General features: G+C 38.2%; 1 long non-coding RNA gene across 1 annotated transcript in view; it reads right to left on the bottom strand.

Annotated features, from left to right (window-relative positions):
* The window catches only part of LOC122814844, a 209,918-nt gene that overhangs the window by 36,391 nt on the left and 156,354 nt on the right, over window positions 1-17,173 (bottom strand). Inside the window, exon 2 of the long non-coding RNA XR_006366910.1 lies at window positions 13,590-13,734. This is a non-coding gene — a long non-coding RNA (uncharacterized LOC122814844). The remainder of the gene's footprint in view (window positions 1-13,589; window positions 13,735-17,173) is intronic.

The raw sequence follows: 17,173 nt of genomic DNA, 5'->3' as shown, positions 1-17,173 counted from the left end.
ATACTTTGCTTTGAAATGTAAAACCAAGCATCACAAGACTCTGATATAAGCATTAACAACCAGGACTCTGAAATTATAATTTTAGATAAAGATGTTCCATTTTTTTTCACTGAAAATCAATTGTTTAGACATTCCCTTATCATAGCCTCACACACAAAATATAGGAAACAGTAAGTAGTGTCTATGAATTCTGTTGTGTACCTTGCCTTTTTGCATATTGTTTATTGTCAGAAGTATCCCACCAGATGATGTGTAAAAATGAATATTTGTGGCATGCTTTTCATCTCATGGATTATTCTTGGCAACTACGATGAAGAGTGCAGTCACGCTGAAAGCCTTACCACTATAGCATCATTTTTATTCCACATCTAACCATGTAACTTACTTCTCTCTTTCCTTATAGGTGTAGTCTTCTGAGCATTATTGTTATGGAGTCAACAGGCTGAATTCTGTGGTCACTATTATAGCAAAGTGTAAATAGGAAGCATAGCTGGAGCCATGGCTTGAAACTGTGACCCAGCATTACAAACATTCAGTGTTTGCAGCAATGACTCTCAGATGAGGGTTACTTTACATAATGCTACAATACCATGAAAAATAAGTGATACAACCCCCAAAATGGATACATAAGCACAAGGAAAACTATGCACTCTGCAAGCACTATTTGACAACATAGTTGACACATAAATCCACCAACTATGTATCATACATACTGCAACATTTCATAATGCAAAAGGTGTCATGCAGATGTAATAAAATACATGCTAGACATATACTGTATATAATGTCAGAATAATCAGAGTATTAAATATATGTGCCATATAGATATATGTAAGATGACATACAAATTAAACAAGTATACTGCAATGCTATACATGAATGAATGAATGAATAGAATAGAATATATTTGAAAAATAATTAATGAATCACATACTTGATGTACATATTGTAATGTACCCCATACTATATAGGATCTCATATTTATTTATTCATTTATTTATTTATTGAATCATCCTTTGTTGATTCTGTTATCCCACTAGGCTAGCCTCATTTCAAGGAAGACTAGAAATGGTATACATACTACTATGGGATATTTGGCCAGAAAACTGGGGAACTTCCCCTACTATTTTTTTAATAAGTGCTGTGGGGTCTATTACATTCACCTGGGCTACTACCAACTCAAGCAGATAGGACACCAGTTTTATGTCTCATCTAAAGGATGGATATGTCTAGGGACAACATCAGTAAGACATATGCACATACAGGGGAAACATGCGTATATGTGCAGATACCATAATAAGAAGTTGTGCAGAGTATAATGTGAAAGCACATATGTCATATAGATAGTACAGAAAAAAGAAATGTAACAGGTACACTGCACTGACCTAGAGGTGTGGATTTCCTTGTGAAACCAAGTTTTGGCAGACTATCTCTAAAATATTACATACAAAATGAAAATTGCACTATTGATATAAATGTAATGGTTTAAATACAAACATATTCATATGGGTTATTTGTAAGACACATGTATGCATAAGTATGTGCTGAAATATGTGTGTTAGCACCAAAAAGATCATATATACAGCATCTTGTGCATATGCTGAAGAATGCATATCCATATATGAATACCTCTTTGAAGTGTGTGCATATGCGTGAGAGAGTGTGTGTGTGTGTGTGTGTGTGTGTGTGTGTGTGTGTGTGTGTGTGTGTGTGTGTGTGTGTGTGTGTGTGTGTGTGTGTGTGTGTGGTGTGTGTGGTGTGTGTGTGTGTGGACCATGTAAAGCAACATAACTATATACAAACCCCATAGATGTGTATACATATAGACACAGCTATACCCATATAAATAAGACTTTCTGCATATGTTTGCACTGCCATATACAGTACCTGGTATTTGAAATAATACACCTTAAAAGCTAGAGTAACTTGGGATGGGACTTATGTGAAAAGGAGAATTTCAGCCCTTGTGAGTAAAGGCTAATGAAGAAGCAGCTCTGTGTATGTTTCTCTCATGTTTTTTAGGACTTCATGTCTTGACCTTACACATTCACTAATGATGCCTCTGTTGCTACAGAGATGACATGATGTAAAAACAAACCATTTTCATTGTTTCTGTAATGTATGAAACAATGATGTTTATTGTTTGCATAGTTATGCTAATAGTTTTATGTATAGGTGCTTGCCGTTATGTCAGGTGTACATTAACAAATAATGGACAGTATATCATTGTATAAGTTCCTTTTTACAATTTTTACAGAAAATTGTCTTCTGTCATTTCATATTTGCACAAAGAAGTGCATTACTTACAACTCATTCAATAACATTTATATATAAGGGTTCAATATGTATGTAAGGGTTTATGTAAGAGGGGTCTATATTACATAGTCAAAGTTTAATAATTTCGAACACGGAATGTTTAAACCATCCTGTTTGAAGTTAAAAAACTTCGACTATGGATAAAAAAACAAAAAAAAAAGAAAAGAAAAGAAACTGTTGTAAGCAGGGGGGTAATCATCCCTGCAGACCCCACATCTCTCGCTACTTAAATATACCAACTCCGAGATTGCACCACAATGGACAAAATGGAAACCTCCTCTTACGAAGATTTCTGTTAAAATGCTCGAACTTCTGCAAATTTGAACTTATGATCTCGACCATATGAGGTTCGAACTTGCAGAAGTTTGACTATCTGATAGGAACCCATGTAAGAGTACCTTATCTCAATTTCCAGTTTTTTCAAGACATATCTACAATTTTTGGATACTTGTGGCATTCATCCAACCATCAGCATCTCTGAAGCTACAGGGATAATTTTCTGAGATCTGGAATCCCTGACTTCAATGGTTTCAGATGTATCTCAATGTAAGCAGCTTATGGAACAAGAAAGATGCCATCCAGTGTGCTATGCTTCTTCATATGACAGCTGAGGAAGCCGTCAAAGTATTTAATAATTTTTCTTAGAAGAAAAGGAGAAAAACAATTTAGCAATATTGAAGTAAATTCCAGGCATACTGCAAACCAAAAAAGAATCAACCATATAAGAAACATTTGTTTCTCACCAGAAAATCAAGGGGTTCAAGAGAATATTAATGAATATGTTACTAGGATGAGATACAATATGCAGAGTTGTGAATCTAGGACTCCTTAATCCAAAATTAAAATAGACTGTGATATAAGAAATTACCCTTTAAGAAGTATGTTGATAACAAAATCCAGCTTGACACTGAAAAAGCATGCATGTGTTACATGAGCAACCTCTCAAGTGTGCAGTTAAAATCTAAAGCTGAACAGAAAGGAAGCTTACAATGATAAAATTGAAAGGAAAGCCATGAGGCCTCCTATCATGGCAGACAAAATGGCATCTGCTAACAAGCAGCAAGAACAAAAAACTGTAAATACTGTGTTTATGGGCATAAGAGGCAATGTAAAGCTAAAAATTAAGTCTGCAGAATCTGTGAAGGTGCTGGCCATTTTGCAAGAATGCGTTTTACACACAAGAAGTCACAGCAGCAGAATTTTAACGCTGAAGAAACAAATGAGCTAGACACTGCTGTAGAGTGTGGCACACTATATGGGCTTGCTTTCAGAACATTGCCTCTTAACTGCAAGGTGTATGTTGTTATATTTTGAGGGCTTGGTAAAGCTGGTCAGTCAAATATGATTCAGCTGTGTGAGCTGCATAAGCAACTTTCTCAAGTCATAGCTCTGCAATCTCAATTAGAGCAACCTAATTTATTGGGCAAAGCTGCTATTATGTCTGTGGGAATGATTAAGAAAATACAGACAAAAATGTGTAGAAAATGGTAAACAGAGAAGTGTAGCATAATTATTTTATACACTTAAGTGAAGATGTGTGAGAGAACAGTCCATTTGGCAGTAGGGGCAGACAGAAGGATTGAAGCGATTGTCAAATTCATGATTTCAGAAGTTTGCCTGGTGCTAAAGCAATTCCAAAGCAGAAAATGTCTGATTAAGACCACAAAGCAACTAAAGAGAATAAAAGATTTTTCAAAATTTTATAGATACAATGCTTACAAAAAATATAATTAAAAATGTAATAAATTCATTTGCAAGAAAAAACAAGAAATCTGGAATTCAAATATATGTAATTATTTAGTGACTTCGTTACTCAATAATTTGTAAGAAAACCACACATTTTATGAGGAGCAGACTAAAAATAGGAGACTAAAACCTGGACATTATGCAGAATTCAGAACATTTGAGAGGTATTCACAAATGCTGTACTGAAATCATCATTGAATCAATCTTCAGCCAAATGGGAATCTGCAAGTAGGCTCTGCTAGTAAAGTTTTCTACTGCAACATTATATAACTCCATTGAGGTCGCCAGAGATGCTGTTGCTAGGCAGAAATAGGACATTCGCTATTATATTCTCTATAGCAGACTCCTCAAGAAAACACTTCAGTATCATGATTACATATAGTTGTTATTAAACAAATTAAAGTCTATTTCTTTGTTTTTATTTTCGAACATGTTTCAGTCCCATAACTCAGTTGCTAAAGTTTAATGATAGCTTTATGTAATGTGTATGACTACACACAGTGTACAGTTTTAGAGGATATCTTATTTCTTAAAAGGGAATATTTCACATGCATAGAATATGAAGTAGTAATATGGGATGTGAGTCATGTGACAAAGAGGGGTTCAGCACTTGGCTCAATGAAGGAACAGCTCTCAGTGTCTGTCTTATGCTTCCTTAGGCCTCCATGGCTGATGTATTAATTAATAGTACCTATATATTTAGAGATGTATCATTCATGTGCATCTATAATAATATATAGATGTCTGCGTGCCAACATGCAATTTTTATTGGTAAGTGCGAAGTCCAAATATATCTGTTACAGTCAGCTACACAGTCACTAACAAAAGTGAAATACATGCCTGCTAGCCTGAAAATAGGTTGCCCTTCATAGTACTTCCCACAGATACCATTGTGATTAGATCTTTTCACTGCCATGATAAAGCCAGTGTTGGTATACATGTATTATGCAACTGTGTACATGGATGACACCTGTATAACATGATAATGGCCGTTGTAGTTATCACCTGTGGCATAGATCACAATGCATTGCATGGGCCATCTAAACACAGTGTGTTGCACAATATCGACTGCAGCAAGCACATATCTGACAGTTGAATAACAGCATCTGAAGTGCAGTAATGATCCTTACTGCACACTGTAGAACAAAATGTGAGTACTCATGTGCCAGTAATGTGTTGTGCAGTGTGCATATACCTTCCATATTTATGGAACTAATGTATACATATCTAAACAATGTTGCTTCCCCATTCCATTACTACAGTATTTTTATGGAAAATTGTCAAATTTTATTTCCAGCACTGTATTGTAATTCAGAGGCTGATATGTGCAAGCCCTGAAATTAAGAAAAATATGTCCAAAAATACAGAAGAGTAAGTGTTGAACATTGCAATTATTTAAAGGTGATTACTGCAAAAAGCAAGCCATCTGCACCTCATGAAGTGAGTGAGAAACCCCCTGCTCCTAACTTAGCTATACCAACTCTAGGATTTCCGTTCCTTGAGGGAAAGGAAATATTCCAAGAAAAGGCAATCTTGAACTTTGTATATGTAAATCAGCATTTTCAGTCCTTTAGTCTCACTATTTCAGGAATCACACTAATGTGTCTTGGGATATCAAATGACTACCATTATTTTATTCTGCCCTGCTATATGTAGGGTGACTAGGAATTGTTATTTATAACTATTTTATTTTATTGATGCTGCTTTTGTCATATCTAAAAATGTACCTTTTTAATTTCAAATAATTATTTATTGTAGATAATTATTTATTGTGTGTATGCAGCATGATTGATAATAATAAAATAAACTCTTTTGCTACTTAGAATTGTAATTATGTAATTCATGAAAAAAAAAAAAATATATATATATATATATATAGAGAGAGAGAGAGGGGGGGGGGGAGAGGACAAGGACTATTCTAAGAAAATAAACCAGGAAATGCTTATCTTCTCAAGGATAAACCTCATGATATTATAATTATTCACACATAATATTCCATCTTAGTAATTGTTATATAAACTATTATACTTTATAGTGTATAGGATTCTTTTATTTTAAGCATTTTATTTAATTTTAGTTGAGGCAAAAAGGAAACAAGGAAGAGATTTGCTTAGAGTTGCTTAATGTTGTATAATTTGTTTCTGTTTCAGATCTTTACTAACATTTATGATTTTTAAGATTAGTTTTACAAACTGGTGTATCTTACAATTTTCTTTTTTTTTTTTTTACTATTGATTTGAAGTGGAGATGCTTTTTTTAAGTACTATTGGTTTCTGCCAGTTTATAAAAGCCACAATGGTGCAGCGGTAGCATTGCTGCCTCACAGCAAGAGGTTCTCCCGTTTGATTCTCAGTTGGAGCACCTTCTGTGTGGAGTCTACATGTCCTCCTCATGGTCAAGTGGCATTCGAAAGACATGCATAGAATGGGAGTGCCTTCATTGAAGGTTGGGCGTCGAGCTAGCACCTCGGCATCTGTAAAAAATCTACTGCCAATCATTAGCGGACCAGAGTTCCGTTGTGGCAACCCCTAACTGGGAAAAGCCGAAAGAAGAACTAACATTGGTTTCTGCCAGTTTGTGACTTCATTTTGCACGTGCCTGATGCAGCTCATTTAGTTCAGAGCGTTATTTTCTGTCCTACTTTTGTAGACTATGAAGCACAGTAACTTGAATGACAAAAGCTGAACAGCATCATAAGGCTGTTAACTTGCCAATTTCCTCATATGATAAAGGCATTCCATAAATTACAACAAATAAATAAATAAAGGCTAACAAGGAGAGAAACAGGGTACAAGAAACTATGCAGTTAATGAAAAAAAAAGAAATAATACAAAGTGAGAAATTGCAATGTTAAAAAGATGGCATCTATTGGGGAGGGGGTTAACAAGAATATCCAAGATGGCAGAATTTTAAACCTGATGCCCCAACCAGCCATATGATTGTGACTGCAATACTATATTTTCTAACACAAACTCAAGAAACATACTATATGACTTGTCTGCAGTCATCAGTCAAAACTTATTGTCAGACCCTTTCAGAACAATTACAAAACTGAAAGTGTAGTTCCTCGAAAGAAAACACTGAGGAAAAATGTGTTGCAAAGTATTCAAATGCTAATTAGATATCTAACAGGCAATGGATAGTGAAAGCATGACAAGCAAAAGGTCAGAAAACAAAGCCGATGAGTAGCACTGATATGCATAGCAGCACTATATCAACATACTGCGACAGCAATGTTAATACAGCCCACATTGCTGACATACATGACATTATAATAAGGCCTTTCAGCTATACCTAAAGCAGTACAAGTAGCTGCAGTACAACTAAATGGGGCAGTGACTGCTGGTAGCACAGACTGACAGGTAGGGCAGGCAGCATTAGATAACACAGCAGACAACCACAACACCAATGGGGGTGAGCAGACCAAAATGTCCACCATGTTCATCATATAAATAAGGAGAAAAGGGGCAGACAGTAAAGTAGGAAAGAGAATAGAGAAAGCCGATCGAAAAACACAAGGGCAACCAATATGAAACAGGAGGTGGGAGGATGGGTGCATTTTTTTTTCCTATGGAGATAAAGCAAAGGGTAGATGGGTAAGTATCAAGGGATGCCCTTAGGTGGGATGAGGGAAGAGAAATAGATAGAAGGTGTTGACAAGCCAACATGGAACATATCTGCAGTCAGTAGCGCTGTACATACAAAAGGTTGCTGAAACAAATTATGTACTAGTAAACATAAATGAGCAACATTGAAGACAGCAGGAAATAAAAATATGAAAAAAAAAAAACTTAAATGTACATCTCTGAAGCTCTGTCTCCATTTTCAGAGCAGGTCAGGGTGGTGCTGCTTCAGGTCATCATAGCAATGCCCGCATTATTCACCTGTATGAGTAATGCCCATGGCATCAGACAGCATCTGTGTGAGATTGAATCAGGCATCGGCCTTTTTAAAAGGGCCCTCATTATGCCCCAAAATATATCCTTATATTTCATATGATAGAAAAATCAGGAAAATCCTGCTCTCCCTGGAGTACTATTCAATAGTCTGCAGCTGATGGAAGAAAAAAGCAACTCTTATGACTTATTTGCGGAGCAATATGCTAGACTTGTGCTGAAGGACACACGTTTCTGAGTCATAACATAACAGTGCAGCACCATTCTACACTTCTTCCCAGTCCCAGTGTAGCTGCATAGATGTCACATGACTCATGCCAAACAGTATATGGACAGCTCACACCTCTAGTTAACTGCACTGTGTTAGCCTGATATAAACCTTTGTCACAATCTTGAGCAGGACAACATTCAGCCACATAAATGGAGTTTAGTGAAATTGCATTAAATGTTCTCAAGTGTGGAATGTTAGAGAGATAAGGAAAGAAAACTAAATTGCTAATGCGCCATTACATCCCTACAGCTCCTGTGGTGCCTATCATCAAGAAGGAGGGTCTCTGTTGTTTCTGCATCTGATATATATGTAAAGATGGACCGTACAGGATTATTCCATCTCAGATATAGCAAACTCATTGGTAGTTCCACATGACACACACACACACACACACACACACACACACACACACACACACACACACACACACACACACACAGATCCACCCAGACATTTTATGCATCGCATGCAGGATCACCACACAGTCACTCAGCATACTTGTGAATTCTTTTGGATGGTGGTATCATGCACAGGATAAACTGCATAGGATAATTTGGCATATAGTGAGGAAATTTGCTATGGCAATATCTATCTCCATGGTTACGGTACTGTATATTGGGGAAAGGCCTTGCAAATTGGTAACTGCAGGCACTATCCAAATAGAAACATGAGGGAGGTCTTGATCTTTAACACAAGTATAAGATATCCTATCAAATTAAACCACTGAAAGACATGTTTTGTCTGTAGTTGCACATATACTTGCAAGACTGCATATGGCAGGCAGTACCTAAAGAGGTTCATAAGGCTGGAGAATGATATGGTAGTCTAGGATCTCTGCATGTATAGCTGCCGTCTACTGGCCAAAAGTGTTATAGACCAGCAAGTCATGGATCAGATGTTGAAGTGCCTGGTGTGAGATGTGAATGCCATGGGTGTCCACAATATGACCCTACAATATGTGTGAAAGAAGGCTACATACGATCTCCCATATAAAGCAATGGATATGGCAAACAAGACCAACACAGAGGAGGACCACTGACAGTGAAGTAGCTCACACATGTGGAGATTTTGTCACTCTCTTGGCCCCTTGTATCAGTTGGTGGCTTTGATCAGGGTGCAAGACTGGCATCTACTACCTAGGGATCCATAGGGGAAGTACCAAGTTAGTTATGACCATAATAGTAGGCTATGACACATACCTATGCATGAAGTGAAAAAGATATGTCCATTGACCACCTTGCTAACTGTCCTTCTAGACACCTCTGGTCTGCAACTGCAACATTCTGTTCAACAATGTACATGTTCCAAAATATTACACAAAAGTGTTTTCCCTGTGTCTCAATACACATACAACAGAGGTGCAGTCAAAATATATGTGTGTGGGTTTACTATGGTGCCATACATCTCATGCATTTACAGGTTCCACTGGGAAGAATTCAAGTAAAGTAGGGCAGTATATGACTGATGAGAGCATGGTTACTGAGGATGACTATGATGATCGTTTGTAGGCAGCATGGTGTTATGACACAGTGACGCTCTCTACAACATTGAAGTGGGAAAGAACCCTGCATCCACAGGTTCTGGGCCAATGTAGAGGTAACTGCTAAGCACATGGCCTCACTGGAGCCTGATATATCTCATTTATTTGACAGCCCTACATGGGATCTCCCTGTGTTCCCGCTAGACACAGTGTTTAATGTGCACACTGCCTCTGACATGGTCATATACAGATGCCTGCTACAAAAAGCACTGTGGAGATAGTGAATATGACCTTTGCCATGTGTGAAGACATGTGTCTTATTGCCCAGTGAACTAATATGTTGGCACAATGAGGTAATAGTGCTACCAAGTTCACTGGTGGTAAGAATTAACTTACTATGATTGACATCCATTCTGCACTACCGGTAGTGGGGCATGTGGCCAAGGAAGCATGTAGACATGAGGTGGATGTGCACAGGGTGCCTTGCAACAAAGGACTCCAATAATTGAAGATACTCACTTACACATACACACACACACACACACACACACACACACACACACACACAAAACACACACACACTCACATGCCTTCAGTGTCACATATTAACACACAGTGTGTTACCTCTGGCTGTGGGCAGCAAAGTTTCATGGGATCAATTCATAGGATCCTCCTCATGGTATTACACCCCACCCCATGTATGCCATGGGATGGAGCTAACCTAAACAAGGACAGCTGGCACTCTAGATGCTGGCAATGGTCATATTGTGGCACCCTCTACCTTGTTACTGGAGGATATGATCCCTAAAAGCTGGCACAGTGAGCATAGCAATGTTCATGCAGTGGCACACCATCCCATCATTGGAGGATGTGATTCATTGACACCTTACTAGTACGTAGAGTATGATATAACCAAGCTTACCTCCTGAAACCTTAGCCCACATTGTAGTCTTGCAGACATCTGTCACTGTGCCCCACCCCTGTGTAAGCGATGATGACAAATGACCTGCCTGCCTGCTAACCTATGTGGTTATGTTGATGTCTGATATACAGTGTGGCCAGATCATGCACTGCCCTTCATAGCTTGAGTATGGCAAATCATGTACCATATTGTTCTGTGCTGTCTGTATCATTGCATATAGCTGTGGACCAGATGCCCTTACTTTGCCACTGCTGCAATGTTTTCTGCCTCTTGCTGTATTTGATGTGGCTCCATTTCTACATTTTTGTCCCTCACATCCTCCCTGCCTTCCTACTGCAGCTGCATTATGATGGAATGGCTTGCCATGGAGTTAAGTCATTGCCCCTACTGTGTTTTCATGACCATGCTGTGTAGCATAGCATGCATTACAAATATTTGTTGCATATCCCAGAACTATACTATCATGCTCCACTGAAGGTGCTTAAACAATAAACTCTGCCCTTCATAAGTCCAAATAAACATTCTTCAGTATGTCTGGTTTTAGCACAGGAAAGTGTGTCATTTCATCCATGGTCTTTGGGCTGCAAATGGGTTCATCATCCATGCCTCAAGGGTATATCCAAGCACTACCTGCAACACATAAAAGATGCAACACTGTATGTGATCTTTTCCCAGCAAACAAGTGGTCCCTTGCATGAAATGTGTGAACCATGTGAACTGCCTGGGTGATGCAAAGATACATTATAGATAATACCCTGTGCATTATAGACAACCTGACAATTAAGGGAGTGGTAGCCCATCATATTGATATAGCTCTGTGTATTTGGATCAAGTGGGGTCTTAGTAGCACCACAACTGCAGTCTGTGGCACACAGGACCTCAGAGAAGCATGCAGTCTCTTAGAATGCATTCACAGTAAGGCTCTCCCCTCTGGTGTACTTGGGAATTAGATATGCTTCTTCACATTTTATAGTATCATGTCGGAAACAAAAGCATCTGCAAGGTGGAAGCCTGTGATATAGCTAATATGCCCCTGTAGGTTGTTTAATTGCAAAGGCTTTCTCCTTTGCATGTTATTATGCACTCACTTGTACACACTGAATATCAGACAGCCTCACTCTTTGCACTTTTACCCCACCCCATTGGTGTCTGACTTGCTCACACCCATTGTACAACAACTTCCTCTGCTATTTTGCACTTTGCATCGTTCTACCACTCTCAGAGTCCCATCCTTAATTGTTTTTTTTTTTCCTTTTACTGGAAGAACATGCTGATGTTCAAATCCAGGTTGCTAACACACTGACGTAGAGAAAAGAATACTGGAACAGAAATGTCAACATCCAAAACAAATATGCCTAGTCAGGTAGACTGGAAAAGTCAATAGATTCTCTTTAAAGACATCTTTTCTGCTATGCATGTCCTCAAATCTGAATGACCACTGGGTAAGTTCCACAGAACAGGAATGGTATTTTGAATTACTCCACACTTCTAGACATTACAGAGAATTCTCATATACAGCAGGAAGCATAACACTTGTTGATTGCTGTTGATTGCAAAAATGATGACATGTAAATCATCAACCTCAAATGGTCAAAGCAAAAAAAAAAAAAGAAATGATCCGCAATGAATCAAGCAAAAACACTAAATCAGTGTTTTGCAGGGGGAAGCCCCTCTCCAACCCCCATGTAGGGGGCTGCCCCCCCACGCCTTCTGTTAATTATATTCCGAGATTGCACTGCAGTGGGGAAAGGGCAAATTTTAGGATTCCCAGTGAACCTCTGTCTGAGCATGAAAATGCCAGTAAGGTTCAATAATCTGATTTTTTATCAGCTGTATGGGCTTTCTTGCTCTTCAACAAAATGAGAATGTGACAAAAAGGTACACACTCATACAACAATAATCATCTAGGCATTAAACTGAATAGATTCACTTTTACTTTGAAGAAAGCTGTTTGTGTCACTATACCAGTACTTTTGTTGCTCTGAATGTGTTTTGTGAACATCCTTTATTTCTCTTATTCGTGGTTTTAGACTGTTAACAGTACTGAACAACAACATACTGAAAGCAGTACACCATCTTTCACACTAACATAGAAACAGAATTGTTTTACTGCATCGTAAGTATACAAACCCTGGCAATACTTTGTTTGCTCTGTTTCCATCTTTATAGCTTTTTACAGTGTAACTATTCTGTAAGTAAGAACACCTTTAATACTTACTACATCACTGGTCATCCAGTTTGAGAGTTTACCATATTAAATTGCCTGCATATTTGGAAGTGCATAAATGAGTATATATATATATATATATATATATATATATATATATATATTTTTTTTTTTTTTTTTTAAGTTTTTAGATTTATATTGCACATATATATATTTTTTCCTGCAGATGTACTTTCAAATTAACACAACATAAGTTAAAAGCATCCAAATAATTTATATTTTAACTTTCTTACACAGGCTACATAGTTTGAGTCTGTCATTGTGAATGATGCTTTTGTATTTTATTAATTTCTTAACTAGGTAAGCCCACTGGATAAAAGTGTCCCTTTCTGATGGGGTCACTTTCTGGTTAAGTGATTTACTCAGGAAATCAAATCTTGACTATAGGAAACAGCTGACTGACAGCTCATAGCCTTAATCCTCTGTGATAACTAACATACAATCCTCTGCATTAGCTGCCAAACATCCTCTGTGATAACTGTTCCTATTTCTTTCGAAGGATGACAACTCCAACAATGTACCTTATTTTTAACAGTGACTTATAGGAAATGCTACATAAAATAAACTCCACAGTAAGATGTAGAGTTTATGAGATGTAATGGCAGATAAATTCATGTCTCTTTTTTTTTGTTTTTTTTTTTACATATTTGGCATAAATATCTATGCAACATGGAAGATGAATCTGGATTTTCTATAACCTAAACAACTCATATGGGAGAAAATAAACAAACCTGTTCAACTTTCAGGCGGCTGAGATGAATATTTATGTAACTTGAAGATTTTCACCAGATCAGAAGCAATTATATTCTTGTAGCTGTGATGTCACTGACCCAGATCTGGACATTGAATCTAAGTAGCTTGATTTAAACAGAGTTCCTAAAAGGAAAATTAAATGCAAAAACAGAATTAGATAACTTTTAACAGTTTGGCTAAATACAGCACATTCAAAACCTTTACATGCTGTAGTATATCAGGAATCTTACCTCTGATGATTTTAGCTAAGTTAGTGGTGAAGTAAGTGATCTGCCAGCACCTCCATTGCAGTTTCTAGCTTTGATAAAGTCTCTGGCCTTCACCTGGGGCTATTATCCAGGGATAAGGAAACCTACACCCTTCTTCAAAAACAAAGAGAAATGGCAACATGCACTTGCCCCTCCACCTTCTCAATAGCCTTCTGAAACCTGACTTACTGATCAAACTCGAATCAGCAGCAGCCTGGCAACTAATGCTAGCAATAATCATGTCAGGTCAGTCTTCCCATTTGGAACGTGCCTGTACTGTTTGCTTCAGAATGTTTCCACTATTCAGATTTCCATTTCAGTGATACATGTTCCATGGGCTTAAAATGTTCTGCACTACTGCTAAGTTAGGTAGTCAGTGTTTCATAGCTGAACCACTAAATTCTGCCTGAATTGGATTACATGTATGAAAACTGATGTTTCCACATCCTCCTGTGTATCATGCTATGGAACTGTGATCATTTTTTTCAAGTAAAATACTACAACTGTACTGCACATTTGCATCTGTGGCCCTCGTGAGATGGAGGATATGTGCATTTTGACCTTGGGTACTTTTACAAACAGCCACACGAGTGCCTTTTTTCACAGCTTTGCATCTCCTGTTTACTTTCCTACTCATTGCTGATATCATGACATTCTCCACAGCTTGTCCCTTTCATCCTCTACTTCCATTCTCAGTTTGTCAAAGCCCCCCATCCTCTGGATCCACAAATCAGTGCCTGTTGCTAAGTAATCCCCAGTAGTTAGGACCAGGTGCCTAACTGCTTCAGGGTCATTGTTCCTATCCTCATCTCCTCCCTAACCATATGGGCATCCTCCATGTTACTCAGGAGCACATCTAGGATGTGACTGCCTGGGAGAGCTCATGTACTAGCTTATGGAGTCCATTCTCCAAATGTTCCTTAATTAAAACTCATTTACTTTAATCAAGTTTAGTTCATTCTCCCAGCTGACTGAAGATGTCAGCAATTCCTTTGTTCCAATAAGTATCCTCCTGTTTTTTTATTCCATTTAATTGGTCCATCAGATAAAGGTTTTTATTTAACTCACTTACAGTGGCTGGTCCTTGACAGAAATTAAACAGTCCTTAGTTCTTCCATTACTGGTATGTTATAGTTACACGCTGGTCTTGCCCACCCTTCTTTCCGTGAGTATCTTATGCCTGGGTCATGCAAGCAAGCTTATCCCATACATATACTCTTATATAAATATGCTGGGAGAAGAAGAAAGAGGTACATAACATCTACCAATGTTGCAGGTAGCCCTCTGAATCTGCCCATCATATTTCCCATTTTTATCACCTGTCTCTGCTAACTTTAATCGCCACTGTATCTCTTTACCACCCTATCAAACAATGCAAACTATGCTCCAATAATTGTCTGTAGGATCACAGGTGAATGGGATAATGATCCCAGTGGGCCTTTTTAACCCTGGCCATGTGTTGATACCCTATGGCTATATTAAAGGATATGTGTAGGCTTGAGCATGGCTGTTTCTGAATATTGATCTTAAATCTCCCCCTCCTAACTTGCAACTCATGTCTTGACCTCTACCCTTTCAATTCATTGTAGCGCTCAACAATCTATATGTCCAGAAGATGCATTGTTTCCAGTTTATGTTTTCTGTTTTTCTTCTCCAAGTGTTTATGGAAGATGACTTCATTGACTCCCTTCACTTCTTATTACCCATGGCTTCCCCATATGCTGCTACTTCCAGATTTTATTCTTAGTCACTTATGCTAGCATCAATTTTACATTGTATTAACAAGGTCAGGAGCTAATGCTTACGTGGCTGTCCAGCATCTATAAGCCATGAGCCCCTGAATGCTCTATTATATTTGGTTTCTCTCCTTACCCTGCAGGCATTGATTTCAATTGCTTGGAGGTGGAGAAACATTACACCTCAAAATGAAGTCATTTCACTTTACCTTCTCCAAGTCAAAATCAGCCTCACCTCTCAGTTATGTGCAGTCATTTCCTAGCAAAAAATCATAGTCCTCTCACATATCACCCAGACATTCATTCCTGCAACTTACCTCACCCATGTGCATTTCAATTCTGTTTCCTTTCTTTTCTGCTTCGATGCATGCACCAGACAGTCAGAAATACATTTTCCATGTCCACATAATCTCCCAAGCATAGCAGCTTTTCTTCACCACTGCCTTTATAGTTTCTTAAATTGAGAAATCTGTTTTAGCATGGATTAGAGTTTGTTCAATCCTCTGACAATGTTTCCTCCACAACCCAGCTTTTCTCCCCTCCCCACTTAATACTTCTGGAAACTTCCCTTGGTGTTAGAATATGTCCTACACTTTATGCCACTTACAGCTAATGGTTCAATACTGATGTTATAAGCTATCTCTGCCTGACAATTCCCATCTCCAGATTACTACCCCACATTACACCTTCACATTCTCTTTCTCCAAACCACAACAGCCAGTGTCACCTATCTCAGTTGCCCAATCCCCCCCCTCATCTGTAGCTGCCATGGCTGTATATCCATGAAAGAGTTATACCCTGATTTTTCGTGAACTAAGATGACAAATCAGCATGTTGATAATCAAGAGCAACAGTCATGGAAACTGTGAAATGTATCTATTTCATAAATGAGATCTTGATTTCACACATTGATGCACATTTTCAATATCTTGATAGCTGTGTCATAAGCATTTGCTATGTAAATTACCACTTCCAGATAAGAGGTCATGGATCTCTAAAGGAAAAGAGGGGATTTCCCTCTGCAGGTGACAAGGGAGCAGCTACTGCAGGGGGAGGAGTTTAAGTATCTTTTTTTTTTCATGAGTGAAGGTAAATGACATTAGGAGATTGACCAGCAGTTGGATGCAGCAGTGTATCAAGTGAGAACTAATGCATGGGTGAGTCTTTCAGCTCATTGATCAGTTTATTTCCACTTCTCACCATGGTAACGAACTTTGGGTAGTTCATGAGAAGATGAGATCATGGACACAAGTGGCAGGATTGAGACTCCACAAAGCAACTGAGCTCACTTGTCATGACAGAGTGATGAGATAGCAATCTGTGAGGATCTCAGCATACAGTCACTGCTCTTCTATTTTGACAAAAATCAGTTGAAGTAGTTAGGGCACCTTGTGAGGATACCTCCTGGGCTCCTAATGAGAATAACTCCAGGCCCCCCACACACTGGAAGGGGAATGTGGGACAAACCTACAACATATCACAAGGGTTATATCTCTTAGTTTATCTAGGAATACAGAAGCTCCCACAGGATGTGCAGAAGAATATTGCTGGGGATAGAGAAATCTGGCCTACCTGCTG

This window comes from Protopterus annectens, chromosome 11.part0, assembly GCF_019279795.1.
Source record: "Protopterus annectens isolate FY-2018-M chromosome 11.part0, PAN1.0, whole genome shotgun sequence".
In the NCBI taxonomy this organism is placed as follows: domain Eukaryota; kingdom Metazoa; phylum Chordata; order Ceratodontiformes; family Protopteridae; genus Protopterus; species Protopterus annectens.
Note: the sequence above shows the minus strand (reverse complement) of the source record. Positions and strands in the feature narration are given on the sequence as shown.